At 43.3% G+C, this 14,209-nt stretch overlaps 1 pseudogene; it reads left to right on the top strand.

Annotated features, from left to right (window-relative positions):
• Positions 1–1,859: 1,859 nt before the first annotated feature.
• Positions 1,860–2,518, top strand: LOC116901530 (annotated as a pseudogene).
• Positions 2,519–14,209: the final 11,691 nt, after the last annotated feature.

Here is a 14,209-nt window from a genome sequence, read left to right as displayed (position 1 = left end):
TGAGCTAAATCCCCAACCCCTGAAATTCAATATTCTTTTTTTTTTTTTTTTTTTTTTTTTTGGAGCTGGGGACCGAACCCAGGGCCTTGCGCTTCCTAGGTAAAGCGCTCTAACCACTGAGCTAAATCCCCAGCCCCGAAATTCAATATTCTTGATAGAAACATGCCCACAGGAGGCTGCAGAGATGGCTTAGCCTTTAAAAGAGCACTGGCCGTTCTTCAAGAGGATCTGGGTTCAGTTCCCAGAATCTGCATTGCAGTTGACAACCATCTGTATCTCAAATTCCAGAGGCTCTATCGCCCTCTTCTGGCCTTTGCAGGCACTGCATGCACTTGGTGTCTGCCTACGAGAGACAAAACACCCATAAATATAAAATAAAAATAAATAATTAAAACTTCTTGTTTGTGTTTTCAAGACAGGGTTTCTCTGTGTAGTTATGGCTGTCCTAGACTCACTGTGTAGACCAGGCTGGCCTTGAACTCAGAGATCCACCTGCCTCTGCCTCCTGAGTGCTTGCACCACCACTGCCCGGGCAGCATTTTTGTTTTTCTGTTTTATTTGTGGAGTGCAGCACCAAAGCCAGGGGCTTGCGTATACTAGGTAAGCACCCCACGGCTACACATGCTCAGCCAACCCAAACTTTTTCCCTTAATAGGAGAAACAAGACCAACATGCCTGCTTTCATATATCATAACAATGGAACTATGAGACTAAGCCACTGAGCAAGAAAAATATGGAAAAGCCATCCAAACTGGAGGGGAAGACGTAAAATGATCTCAGCCTTCAACATAATTATATAGGTGGAAATCTAAACCGTCCGGAAGCTACGCAAAGAAACCCTGTCTCAAAGAAGAAGAAGAAGAAGAAGAAGAAGAAGAAGAAGAAGAAGAAGAAGAAGAAGAAGAAGAAGAAGAAGAAGAAGAAGAAGAAGAAGAAGAAGAAGAATTAAACCAATTTCGTAAAGTTGAATACTAAATACCAAATATTAAAAATAATCCATCTTTATATTTCTTTAATGGCAACCAATCCAAAGCAAGGAAATCAACAAAGCAAGATTGTTTATGGTTTCATCAATCAAGCCAGTCGTTGGCTCAGGCCTGCAGTGTCGGAGCTCAGGGTAGAAGCAGGAGGATCCGGGGTTTAAGGCTGATCTCACCCACATAGCAAGTCTGAAGCCAGCTTGAGCTACATGATATCTGTCTCAAAGAATAATAAAAAGGAGGCCCGTGGCTGGGGAAATGGCTTAGCAGTTAGGACCCTTACTGCTCTTCCGTAAGACCTGAGTTCGATTCCCATCATCCACATGGTGGGTCACAAGCCCCCATCACTCCAGCTCCAGCAGATCTGACGCCCTCTTCTTCCCTCTGTAGGCATACTCACGTGTAGAGTGCATGCACATTCACACAGGCACACCCATTTGCAAATAAATAAGAGTTGTATTTTAAAAAGGGAGTGTAGGGGTTGGGGATTTAGCTCAGTGGTAGAGCGCTTGCCTAGCAAGCGCAAGGCCCTGGGTTCGGTCCCCAGCTCTGATAAAAAAAAAAAAAAAAAAAAAAGGAGTGCATCGAGAAGTGACTAAAAGAGATTTCAAAGTCCACTACACCATGGTAACAACTGAGGTTTTCTAAAGACGACATACTACTGAAATGAGATGGAACATGCCCAGCCGATGATCTTGTATGTTTAAAGAACGGGTCTTAGCCCAGGAGGGCTTTGAACTCGTGATCCTCACGCCTTTACCTACCGAGTGCTGGGATGGCAAACCATTGTGCCCAACTGCTCATCAGAAGACTTTTGACAGAGGCGCAAGGAGCACTTGGTGAGAAAAGAAAAGACTAGAAAACAGGACACCCAGTGAATAAGGCAGCCGGGTGTGTTCCTACCTCTCCTTTTCTCAGGCTGCCGGGAAGATGGCGGACATTCAGAGGGAGCGTGCTTACCAAAAGCAGCCTACAATCTTTCAAAACAAGAAGCGTGTTTTGCTGGGAGAAACTGGCAAGGAAAATCTCCCTCGGTACTACAAAAACATCGGTCTAGGCTTCAAGATGCCCAAGGAGGCCATCGAGGGCACCTACATAGACAAGAAATGCGGGGTTGGGGATTTAGCTCAGTGGTAGAGCACTTGCCTAGCAAGCACAAGGCCCTGGGTTGGTCCCCAGCTCCGAAAAAAAAAAAAAAAAAAAAAAAAAAAAAAGAAGAGAAAGAAATGCCCCTTCACTGATAATGTCCCCATCCTGTCTGGTGTTGTGACGAAGACGAAGATGCAGAGGACCATTGTCATCCACAGGGACTATCTCCATTACATCCGAAAGTCCAACCGCTTTGAGAAGCGTCACAAGAACATGTCTGTGCACCTGTCCCCCTGTTTCAGGAACATCCAGATTGGCGACATTGTCATTGTTGGAGAGTGCAGGCCCCTGAGAGCAAGACTGTTCGATTCAATGTGCTCCAGGTCACCAAGGCTGCTGGCACCAAGAAGCAGTTTCAAGTTCTGAGGGGGACTCAGCCAATGCCCTAGAAAAAAAAAAAAAAAAAAAAAAAAAAAGGACACCCAGGGGCTAACAAGAGAAGCTGGACCCTTACTTTATCCATGTATAAAAATTAAGGCAAGGAAAAGACCTTAATATAAGCTTACTCTATGAGGCTGGAGAGATGGCTCAGCAGTTAAGAGCACTTGTTGCTTTTGCAGAGGACCAGCACCTACCTACATGGTGGTTTACTACACGTAACTCCGGTTTCAGGGGATCTATGTACATGGTACACATGACACACATGTAGACAATACACTCATGCACATAAAATAAAATAAATCTTTTCTTCTTGAAATTAAGAGCTGGAGGGTGGTTCAGTAGTTAAGAGTACTGGCTGGGGCTGGAGAGACAGCTCAGCGGTTAAGAGCACTGGCTGCCCTTCCAGAGGTCCTGAGTTCAATTCCCAGCAACCACATGGTGGCTCACAACCGTCTGTAATGGTATCTAATGCCTTCTTCTGGTGTTCTGGTGTGTCTGTGTGCTCACATACATTAAATAAATAAATAAATAAATAAATAAATAAATAAATAAATAAATAAATAAATAAATCTTTAGGAAAAAATAAGAGTACTGGTTGCTTTTTCAGAGAAACAAAGGTTCTCAGCATGAACCTGTTAGCTCATAAGTATCTCTAAGTTCAGTCCCAAAGGATCCAACACCTTCTTCTGACCTCTGTGAACACCAGGCTTCCATGTGGTGCACAGACATAAAGGCAGACAATACACCCATGCACATACCATAAAAAAATACTTAGGGAAAAACTCTAAAGTTCTTAGAGGACAAACTAACGATTAAAAACTTCGAGGTATTTGACTTCTCAGTGATATCCTGTTTACGTTGCCTGAAGCACAGTGAAATAAAAAAATGGATAGACCGAGCTTCTGCAAAATGTAGACTTTTGTGAATCAAAAAACCACTCTTGGGGTTGGAGAGATGGCTCAGCAGCTAAGAGCACTCACTCACTGTTCTTCCAGGGGACCTGGATTAAATCTCAGAACCCACATAGCAAGTCATGATTGTCTGTAACTCCAAGACCTGACACCCTGAGACAGTCACACATTGAGGTAAAACATTGATACATATAAAATAAACAAAACAAGTTAATACAAAACACTGTCAACTAGCCAGGAGCACGCATGTATAAAGGTAGAAGATAATATGGAATTGATGTCTAGACTAAATGGAGTCTATACACAAAGCCAGTTGCAGTGTTCACAGTATAACCACAGCAGGAAGAAAGTGGAGGCAAAGCCCCGTGTGGCAGGGCACATCTTTCTTCCCAACACTTGGGAGGCATAGGCAGGAGGAACTCTGAGTTCAAGGCCAGCCTGATCTATGTCAAGAGTCAAGAGAAAGAAAGAGGAGGCAGGAAGACAGTGGTTCTAAACCAGTCTCACTACACAGTAAGACACTGTCCTAAAACAAAGCAAACCAAACCAAACAAACAAACAAACAAACAAAAACAACGAAAGCTTACAATTCTGTAATAAAAAACAAGTCAAGATGTGAGGAGGAGAGGGAAGGGGAGGGAAGGCTATATAGCCTGGTAGGGGAATACTTGTGTAAGCCTGTCAATGCCGGCGCACATCTTTGATCCCAGCACTTAAGAGACAGAGAGGCAGATAGAGTCCAAGGCCAACCTGGTCTACAGAGGCAGTTCCAGGGCAACCAAGGCTACACAGAGAAACCCTGACGAGAGAGAGAGAGAGAGAGAGAGAGAGAGAGAGAGAGAGAGAGCGAGCGAGCGATATCTTAGGTATTCACGAGGCACTACATTCTTTTTTTTTTTTTTTTCCTTTTTTTTTTTTATTTTCCGGAGATGGGGACCACCGAACCCAGGGCCTTGCACTTCCTAGGCAAGCACTCTACCACTGAGCTAAATCCCCAACCCCTGAGGCACTACATTCTTTATGCATTACCTGAGGAAAAAAGGAAAAAGACTTGAATAGATATCTCATCAAACAAACTAAAAGTCAGTAAGGATGCCTGTTACCTAAAAGAAAAAAATAAAGTGGAACCCACCCAGTGGTGCTTGGAAGGCTGATCCTGGAAAGTCATCAATTCAGGCCTGCCTCAGAGCAACTCAAGACCTTGTTTTCTTCTTCCTTCCCTTCCCCTCCCTCCCCTCCTCTCCTCTCCTCTCCCCTGTCTTCCCCTCCCCTCCCTCCCCTCCCCTTCCCTTTTTAAAGTGTTCTATCTTTTTCCTTATTGGCCATCTAAAGGCAAGTCAGGTCACCAGCCCCTGTACTGGAGTCACCCAGGGAAATTCCACCAGGGTCTTCACTCTTGCCAAGTCTGCTCAAATAGCCATGGTCTAACCTGGAAATACAGGATGAACATGCTCCCATAGTGTTTCAGTGCACAAGGACACAGGTGTCCTTAAGATGGACTGAGTGCCCTGGAATGGATTTTTCAAAATGGTATACCTGGTGAAAAGAGATCATTTTTACCAGACTTTGTACAGACACGCAGGCACGCATGCGCGCACGTACACACAAATACACACACACACACACACAGACAAATAAATTACAAACAATTTTAAGGCCTTCAAAAAAGCATTTATAAAGATACAGAGGAACTGGATCAGGCTCAAGTAGATAGATTTAAAGTTCAAGGCCAGTCTGTGCTACAAAATGTAGTGACATTCTGTATAGCATAAAAAGCAGCAGCTGAGCCAGGCATGGTGGTCAGGCCTTTAAGCCCAATACTGGGAGGGAGGTGGGTGTGTCTCTGTGAGTGGGAGGACAGGATGGTCTATGTAGAGTTTTCTACGTTACCCAGGTTTACATATGCCGATCCTGTCTAAAGGGAGCAGAGCGAGGTGCATTGAAAATATTCTCAGCAGTTAAGAACATTTACTGGGGGCTGGAGAGATGGCTCAGCGGTTAAGAGCACTGACTGCTCTTCCAGAGGTCCTGAGTTCAATTCCCAGCACCCACACGGTGTCTCACAACCATCTGTAGGGGGTTGGGGATTTAGCTCAGTGGTAGAGCGCTTGCCTAGCAAGCACAAGACCCTGGGTTCAGTTCCCAGCTCCGGAAAAAAAAAAGAAAAAACAAAAAACAAAAATACAAAAAACCAACCATCTGTAAAGGAAGTCTCATGAAATCAGATGACCTCTCGTGGTGTACAGATGGGTGTACACGCAGATAAAACATCCACATACATAACATAAATAAATCTTACAAAGATCTGCACTAAAATGTGGAAAACTGAACCACAGAAACACTGAAAAGGTAAAACGTTCTTTTTGTTGTTTGTTTTGATTTAGGGTCTCACTATGTAGCCCTGGCTGTCCTGGAACTCATACATAGACCAGGCTGGCCTCAAACTCAGAGATCCACCTGCCTCTGCCTTCTGAGTACTGGGATTAAAGGCCTGGGACACCACATCAAGCTGAAAAGGAAAACCTTTGATCTTTGTTTTGTTTCTTTATGTGGAAAGGAAAGGTGTCATGGTCTCACTGCACACCTAAGACTAGCCTGGGCTCTGAATCCTCCTACCTCTGCCTCTTCTTATTTTATTATTTTAATTTATTTTACTTACTTAATGCATTAGTGTTCTACTGCATATACATTCACAGGCCAGAAGAGGGCATCAGATCCCCTTATAGACGGTTTTAAACCATCCTAGGTTGTGGGGATTTGAACTCAGGACCCCTGAAAGAGCAGCCACTGCTCTTAACCAATGAGGCTTTGCACTAGCCTCTGCCCCAGGCTCTTAAGTACCGTGATCAAAACACAAGGTGCCATAGCGTGCTAAAAGTGTCCTACCTTCTGTTTCTGTTACCACTACCACAGTTACGGGGTAATGCACTAACATAATAGGGTTGTTTTTCTGTTTGTTTGTTTGTTTTTTAAAGAGATACAAGAAAGAAAAGCCTCTGGGATTTGTATCTAATTGTAGATTCCATTAATCAAGATTCCTTCTGTGGCAGATGTTTAAAGTTCTTCTAATGCAGTGGTTCTCAACCAGTGGGTCGTGACCCCTGGAAAGTGGTGAATGACCCTTTCACAGGGGTCAAATATCGACAACCCGCATATCCAATATTTACGTTGCAATTCATTTTTAAAATTTTATTTTTCTTGGATATTTTATGTATTTACATTTCAAATCATAATAGTAGCAAAATTGCAGTTGTGACGTAGCAATGAAATAATTTTATGTTTCTGGGTCACCACTACGTAAAGGGTCACAGCATTAGGAAAGTTGAAAAAAAACAAGTGTAATGTATTGGTGACAAGTGTCTCAGAGTAACCTATAGCTTCCTGGCATCATCTTCCTCTCCGTCCCACCACCCGTTCTGACCCTCTTCAGCTCTTCAAAGCCCTCTGCTATGCAGGGACTGGAGAGAGAGCTCAGCAGTTAAGAGTAGCTAACTGCTCTTCCAGAGGACCCAGGTTTGAGTCCTAGAACCTACATGATGGCTCACATCTGTAAACCCCTTCTGTTTACGCTTCACAAAGGAGGTGCACGGACACACATGCAGGCAAAACTCTTACCGGTGAGGACATGAGAGCCAGCCCTAACCTGATGGCTCTGCGGTTTTGCCTGCCCAGAAATGAACTGCTCTATTCCAGTCGTTAGAGAGCTCAGACCTGAATAATAATTTACACGGACCCCCTGGGAAGCCCCTTAAGGGCCTTTGACCATTTGCTCTGGAATGCCTCGGAGATTTAGTGTCCTGCAGGTAGATAAGAGGACAATGGGCTATGAGGTCCTAACAGCTGCCTTTGCTTCTGAAAAACTTGCTTACGTTATGGGATGGGGATGAAACAGTCTTTTTATTACTGTGTAGCGGGGAAGTAAGAAACAACCGCAAGAAGTAAAATGCTTTCCCTGTTCAGCTAAGGATTCTACGGATGGTTTGTAATACACACTTTTTATTTATTTATTTATTTTCTTTTATTGGATTTTTTTTTTTTTTTTTTTTTCGGAGCTGGGGACCGAACCCAGGGCCTTGCGCTTCCTAGGCAAGCGCTCTTCCGCTGAGCTAAATCCCCAACCCCTTTTATTGGATTTTTTAAATTTACATTTTAAATATTATCCCATTTACTGGTTTCCCCTCCAGAAACCTCTCTTCCCCTCCCCCTCCCCCTGCTTCTGAGTGTGCTCCCTCACCCACCCACCCACCCACTCCCACCTCCCCACCCTGACATTCTACTACACTGGGGCAACAAGACTTCACAGGACCAAGGGCCTCTCCTCCCACTGATGTCTGACAAAGCCATCCTTTGCTACATATGCGGATGAGCCATAGGTCCATCCCTGTGCACTCTTGGGTTGGTAGTTTAGTCCCTGGGAGCTTAGGGTTGGGGGAAGGGGGGATCTGGTTGGTTGATATTGGTTTTGTTTGTTTGGTTGGTTGGTTGGTTGTTTTTTTATGGTGTTGCAAGCCCCTTCAGCTACTTCAGTCCTTTCTCTAACTCCTCCACTGGGGACACCATTCTCAGTCCAATGATTGGCTGCTCACATCCACCTCTATTTTTGTCAGGTTGTGGCAGAGCCTCTCAGAAGACAGCTATATCAGGCTCCTGTCAGCATGCACTTCTTGGAATCCTTGACATCCACAATAGTGTCTGGGTTTGGTGACTGTATATGGCTTGGATCCCCCAGGAGGGGCAGTCTCTGGATAGCCTTTTCTTCAGTCTCTGCTCCACACTTTGTCTCCATATTTCCTCCTATGAATATTTTTGTTCCCCCTCTAAGAAGGTCTAAAGCATCCACACTTTGGCCTTCCTTCTTCTTGAGCTTCATGCGGTCTGTGAATTGTATCTTGGGTATTCTGAGCTTCTAGGCTAATATCCGCTTATCAGTGAGTGCACCATGGGTATTCTTTTGTGATTGGGTTATCTCAGTCAGGATGATATTTTCCAGTTCCATCCCTTTGCCTAAAAATCTCATGGCGTCATTGTTTTTAATAGCTGAGTAGTACTCCATTGTATAAATGTACCACATTTTCTGTATCCATTTCTCTGTTGAAGGACATCTGGGTTCTTTCCAGCTTCTGGCTATTATAAATAAGGCTGCTATGAACATAGTAGAGCATGTGTCTTAGTTGTATGTTGGAGCATCTTTTGGGTATATGTCCAGGAGTGGTATAGCTGGGTTCTCAGGTAGTACTATGACTAATTTTCTGAGAAACCTACAGACTGATTTCCAGAGGGGTTGTACCAGTCTGCAATCCCACCAACAATGAAGGAGTGTTCCTCTTTCTCCACATCCTCACCAGCATCTGCTTTCACCTGAGCTTTTGATCTTAGCCATTCTGACTGGTATGAGGTGGAATCTCAGAGTTGTTTTGACTTGCATTTCTCTGATGACTAAGGATGTTGAACATTTTTTTTTAAGATTTATTTATTATATGTAAGTACCCTGTAGCTGTCTTCAGACACCAGAAGAGGGCATCAGATCTCATTACAGATGGTTGTGAGCCACCATGTGATTGCTGGGATTTGAACTCAGGACCTCTGGAAGAGCAGTCAGTGCTCTTAACCACTGGGCCATCTCTCCAGACGCGAACATTCTTTTTTTTTTTTTTTTTTTTTTTTTTTTTTTTTGGAGCTGGGGACAACCCAGGGCCTTGCGCTTGCTAGCAAGCGCTCTACCACTGAGCTAAATCCCCAACCCTTGAACATTCTTTGGGTGCTTATCAGCCATTCAATATTCATCAGTTGAGAATTCTTTGTTTAGCTTTGTAGCCTATTTTTTAAAAGGGTTATTTGACTCTCTGGTGTCTAACTTCCTGGGTTCTTTGTATATATTGGATATCAGCGTCTATCAGATATAGGATTGGTAAAGATCTTTTCCCAATCTGTTGGTCGCCATTTTGTCTATTGGCAGTGTCCTTTGTCTTACAGAAGCTTTGCAATTTAATGAGGCCCCATTTGTCTATTGCTAATCTTAGAGCATAAGGCATTGGTGCTCTGTTCAGGAAATTTTCCCCTGTGCCCATGGTTCAAAGCTCTTACCTACTCTCTCCTCTATTAGTTTCAGTGTATCTGGTTTTATGTGGAGGTCCTTAGTCCACTTAGACTTGAGTTTAATACATACCTTTCTGATCATGCCTTAAAACCCTACCTTAGGGGTTGGGGATTTAGCTCAGTGGTAGAGTGCTTGTCTAGCAAGTGCAAGGCCCTGGGTTCGGTCCCCAGCTCAAAAAACAAAACAAAACAAAACAAAACCCTACCTTAAGCCCCCTTCTCCACCGCTATTTGACTCTAAGGTTGCCACCCTTCTGCTAGCAGTAAGAATAAATTCACTGGGGCTGGAGAGATGGCTCAGCAGTTAAAAGCACTGACTGCTCTTCCAGAGGTCCTGTGTTCAAGTCCCATCAACCACGTGGTGGCTCACAACCATCTGTAATGGGATCCGATTCCCTCTTCTGGTGTGACTGAAGACAGTGACTGATGATGTACTTGTAACATAAAATGAATAAATAAATCTTTAAAAAGAAAAATAAATTCATTTAATCTAAGTTTGAATTAAATTGATCCTAAGTATTTGGTTTCTCTAAGTGGATTTGAATGCTACAACCCCCTCCCCCCAAATACTACAACTACTACTACTACTACTACTACTATAACTAATAATAATAATTGATAACAATAAAACTTTAAAAACATTACTAGTAATAATAAAATGTTCAAGGAAAAAATTGGGCTTTTTGAGATAGTATTTCTCTGTATAGCCCTGGCTTTACTGGAACTTGACCAGGCTGGCCTCGAACTCACAGTCATTTGCTTGCCTATGCATTCTGAATGCTGGGATCAGAGGTGAGCCTCCACCACCACTGCTCAGCTAAGAAAAAATTTTTTTAAGGTTTATTTCTTTATTTTACATGAGTGCTTGGTCTGGGTGTATGTTTATACACCAGCAGAGGGCATTAGATTCCATTACAGACGGTTGTGAGCCACCATAGGGTTGCTGGGACTTGAACTTAGATTCTCTAGCAGAACAGATGATCCAGTGCTCTTAACCGCCATGTCACCTCTCTAGCTCCAAGAAGATATATTTTAAAAGCCTGCTACCTCCTCCACCAACTCAATAACACTGCTATGGGGAGCGACTCCCCAGGGGTTGAGGATTTAGCTCAGTGGTAGAGTGCTTGCCTAGCAAGTGCAAGGCTCTGGGTTTGGTCTTCAGCTCTGGAAAAAAAAAAAAAAAAAAAACAGGGAGCGACTCCCCATTCAGGGTCCATAATTGAGTCCCTATTGTCTGCTATAGTTGCCAAAATCATTATAGTTCCACGTGCACCATTGCTATCACTGCCAGACTTCCCCTCCCCCATCACCACCACTATGATCTCCATATCCCGGTCCATCACCACGATAGCCTCCTCTTCTTGAACCAGAACTGCAACATGTTCAAGCCTCAAAACCGCAATGGTTGGGCTGGAGAGATGGCTCAGTGGTTAAGAGCACTGACTGCTCTTCCAGAGGTCCTGAGTTCAATTCCCAGCAACCACATGGTGGCTCACAATCATCTGTAATGAGATCTGATGCCCTCTTCTGGTGTCTGAAGACAGATACAGTGTATTTATATATAATAAATTAAATCTTAAAAAAAAAACAAAAAAAAAACCCTGCAATGGTTGCGAGCATCACCTCCACATCAATCTGTTATTACCTCCTTCCTCACCATGGCCTCCTCTTCTACCAAATTATCTCCTCTGTCTCTTCTTTCACAGACCATGAAATCACCATACCATCACCTCTTTGTGATCCTACAAAATCACTTCTTTGGTATAATTATATGTTAATAATGCAATGTAATACCTTGTCATGGTAGCTCACCAATTTAATCCCAGCACTTGGGACAGAGGAGCAAGTGGATCTCTGTGAGTTCCAGGACAGCCAGTGCCATATATACTACCACTACTACTTATACTCCTAACAATACTAGTGTTAATACTACTACCACCACCAATAATAATAATAATAATAATAATAATAATAATAATAATAATAATAGGATTGGGAGTGTAGCTCTGTGAACCAAGTGCTTACCTAGCACCTATGAAGCCTGAGCTTTGATTCCCAGCACAGCATATACAGCATGACAGAGCACGACCACTACTCCCCAGCACTAGGAAGGTGGAGGTAGGAGAATCAGACGTTCCAGATCATCCTCTAGTGCATAGGGAGTTTGTTTGTTTGTTTGTTTGTTTGTTTGTTTTTTTAAGATTCATATAAGTACACTGTAGCTGTCTTCAGACACACCAGAAGAGGGCATCAGATCTCATTACAGATCGTTGTAAGCCACCATGAGGTTGCTGGGAATTGAACTCAGGACCTCTGGAAGAGCAGTCAGTGCTCTTAACCACTGAGCCATCTCTCCAGCCTCCAGCATAAGGATTTTAATTAAGATTAGTCACGGCTACTTCAAGCCCCGCCTCAAGAAAATGTGTGGTACTTCTGAAAAATAACTTTACCAATTATATCATAATCAGAATTTACAAAAGGGGCAGGGCATTTAAATCCCAGCTCTAAGGAGGAAGAAGTGAGTTCTATAAGCCAGCCTTGTCTACATAGTGAATTTTGGGCCTGTCAGGTCTATATAGTGCAGAGACCATTTCAAAATAAAATAAAATAAAATTCCACCTCTCCAACCTCCCCAAAACTAGAAAGATAAGTACTAGATGGCGGATGGTGTCAGGTCCAAAGTGTCCCAAAATGACAGTGCTGTGGATACTGTCCTAAAGAGGAGGACTTCGGCCAGGTAAACAGTAAGGTCATTATTATGTAAACAAGCCAAAAGGATTCTGCCTACTAGAAAAAACGGTTCTACTGAACACAAAAGGGTGTGGGGCCACGGCCTGGCTGTAGAGTACTTACCTAGTATTACACACAAGGCACTATATCTCATGTCCAGCACTAGAAAAGGCAAAAGAATTGAATAGATATCGATTCAAAGTATAAACTTTACCTCAAGAGTTGTAAGATCATTGTATACTTTCTGTATCTCAGGATTTGTAAATTTAATGGGCGTGGCTTAAAATATCTATAAAATCTGTAACAAAAAGCTTAAAACTTATAAGGGAAGGGGGGATTGGAGGGATGGCTCAGCAGTTAAGAGCACTGGCTACTCTTCCAGAGGTCCTGAGTTCAATTCCCAGCAACCACATGGTGGCTCATGACCATCCTTAATGGGATACGATGCTCTCTTCCTCTTCTGGTGTGTCCAAAGACAACTATAATGTACTCCTATAAATAAAATAAATCAATCTTTAAAAAACAAAACAAGAAAGTGCTGCCAGGTGGTGGCTCATGATTTTAATTTCAGCATTTGGGAGGCAGAGTTCGAGGTATGCCAAGTCTACAGAGTGAGTTCTAGGACAGCCACATCTATCTACACAGAGAAACCCTGTCTCAAAAATCAAAATAAAATAAAACCACAGAAAGCGTTAATAGTTTAAAAAACTATACTTTAGTAATCTTAATTGGCTACAGCATGTTTATATGTATCTTGGTTTCAACTCTAGTTTAAGAAAATATTTTTTGACCCAACTGGTAAGATATAATTACCCACCTGAGCATACAAAGCCCGATACACATCCATCCTTTAAAAACCTTTGCAACAACTTGTAAAGGTTCAGCATGGAATCTTCTTTTTTTTTTTTCGGAGCCGAGGACCCGAACCCAGGGCCTTGTGCTTGCTAGGCAAATGCTCTATCACTGAGCTAAATCCCCAACCCTCAGTGTGGAATCTTTTTTTTTTTTTTTAAGATTTATTATTATATTTATATAAGTACGCTGCAGCTATCTTCAGACACACCAGAAGAGAGCATCAGATCCCATTACAGACGGTTGTGAGCCACCATGTGGGTGCTGGGAATTGAACTCAGGACCTCTGGAAGAGCAGTCAGTGCTCTTAACCACTGAGCCATCTCTCCAGCCCCCTCAGTGTGGAATCTTAACGTCACCCGCCATATTGTCCTGCCGCGGCTTCCAGAAAATATTTTTTTTAAAAGAAAAAGAAAAAACAGGGTGTGTTCCTGGTGGGCTCATCTTACAATAAATGCAGCACCATGTGACTTCGCCGCCATCTTGGTTAAGGTAGCCGCGTGGTAAAAACCAACTATGGCAGCACCCATAAAGCTCCTACTGAGCCCTCTGTTTATCACTGCACTGAAACAGGGTGCACACTGGAGAAGACCTCGCAGACACAGTCTATACCCAAGTCTTTATTCCAGCCAGCTGGAACTACACACAGGTATTGGGCGGCCCAAGAGCGGCACCAAGTGTTTAGAGTGAGGTTTTGTTTTTTTGTTTTTTTTGTTTTTTTTTTATTAACTTGAGTATTTCTTATGTACATTTCGAGTGTTATTCCCTTTCCGGTTTCGGGCAAACATCCCTTCCCCCCCCCCTTCCTTATGGGTGTTCCTCCCCACCCTCCCCCCATTGCCGCCCTCCCCGACAGTCTAGTTCACTGGGGGTTCAGTCTTAGCAGGACCCAGGGCTTCCCCTTCCACTGGTGCTCTTACTAGGATATTCATTGCTACCTATGAGGTCAGAGTCCAGGGTCAGTCCATGTATAGTCTTTAGGTAGTGGCTTAGTCCCTGGAAGCTCTGTTGCTTGGCATTGTTGTACATATGGGGTCTCAAGCCACAGAGTGAGGGTTTTTTAAAGACAAAAAAACACATCGTGGTATCTCACTGCAAGACGCAGATGGT

The sequence above is a fragment of the Rattus rattus genome, chromosome 1, assembly GCF_011064425.1.
Source record: "Rattus rattus isolate New Zealand chromosome 1, Rrattus_CSIRO_v1, whole genome shotgun sequence".
In the NCBI taxonomy this organism is placed as follows: Eukaryota; Metazoa; Chordata; class Mammalia; order Rodentia; family Muridae; genus Rattus; species Rattus rattus.
This window is presented reverse-complemented; position numbering and strand designations above follow the sequence as displayed.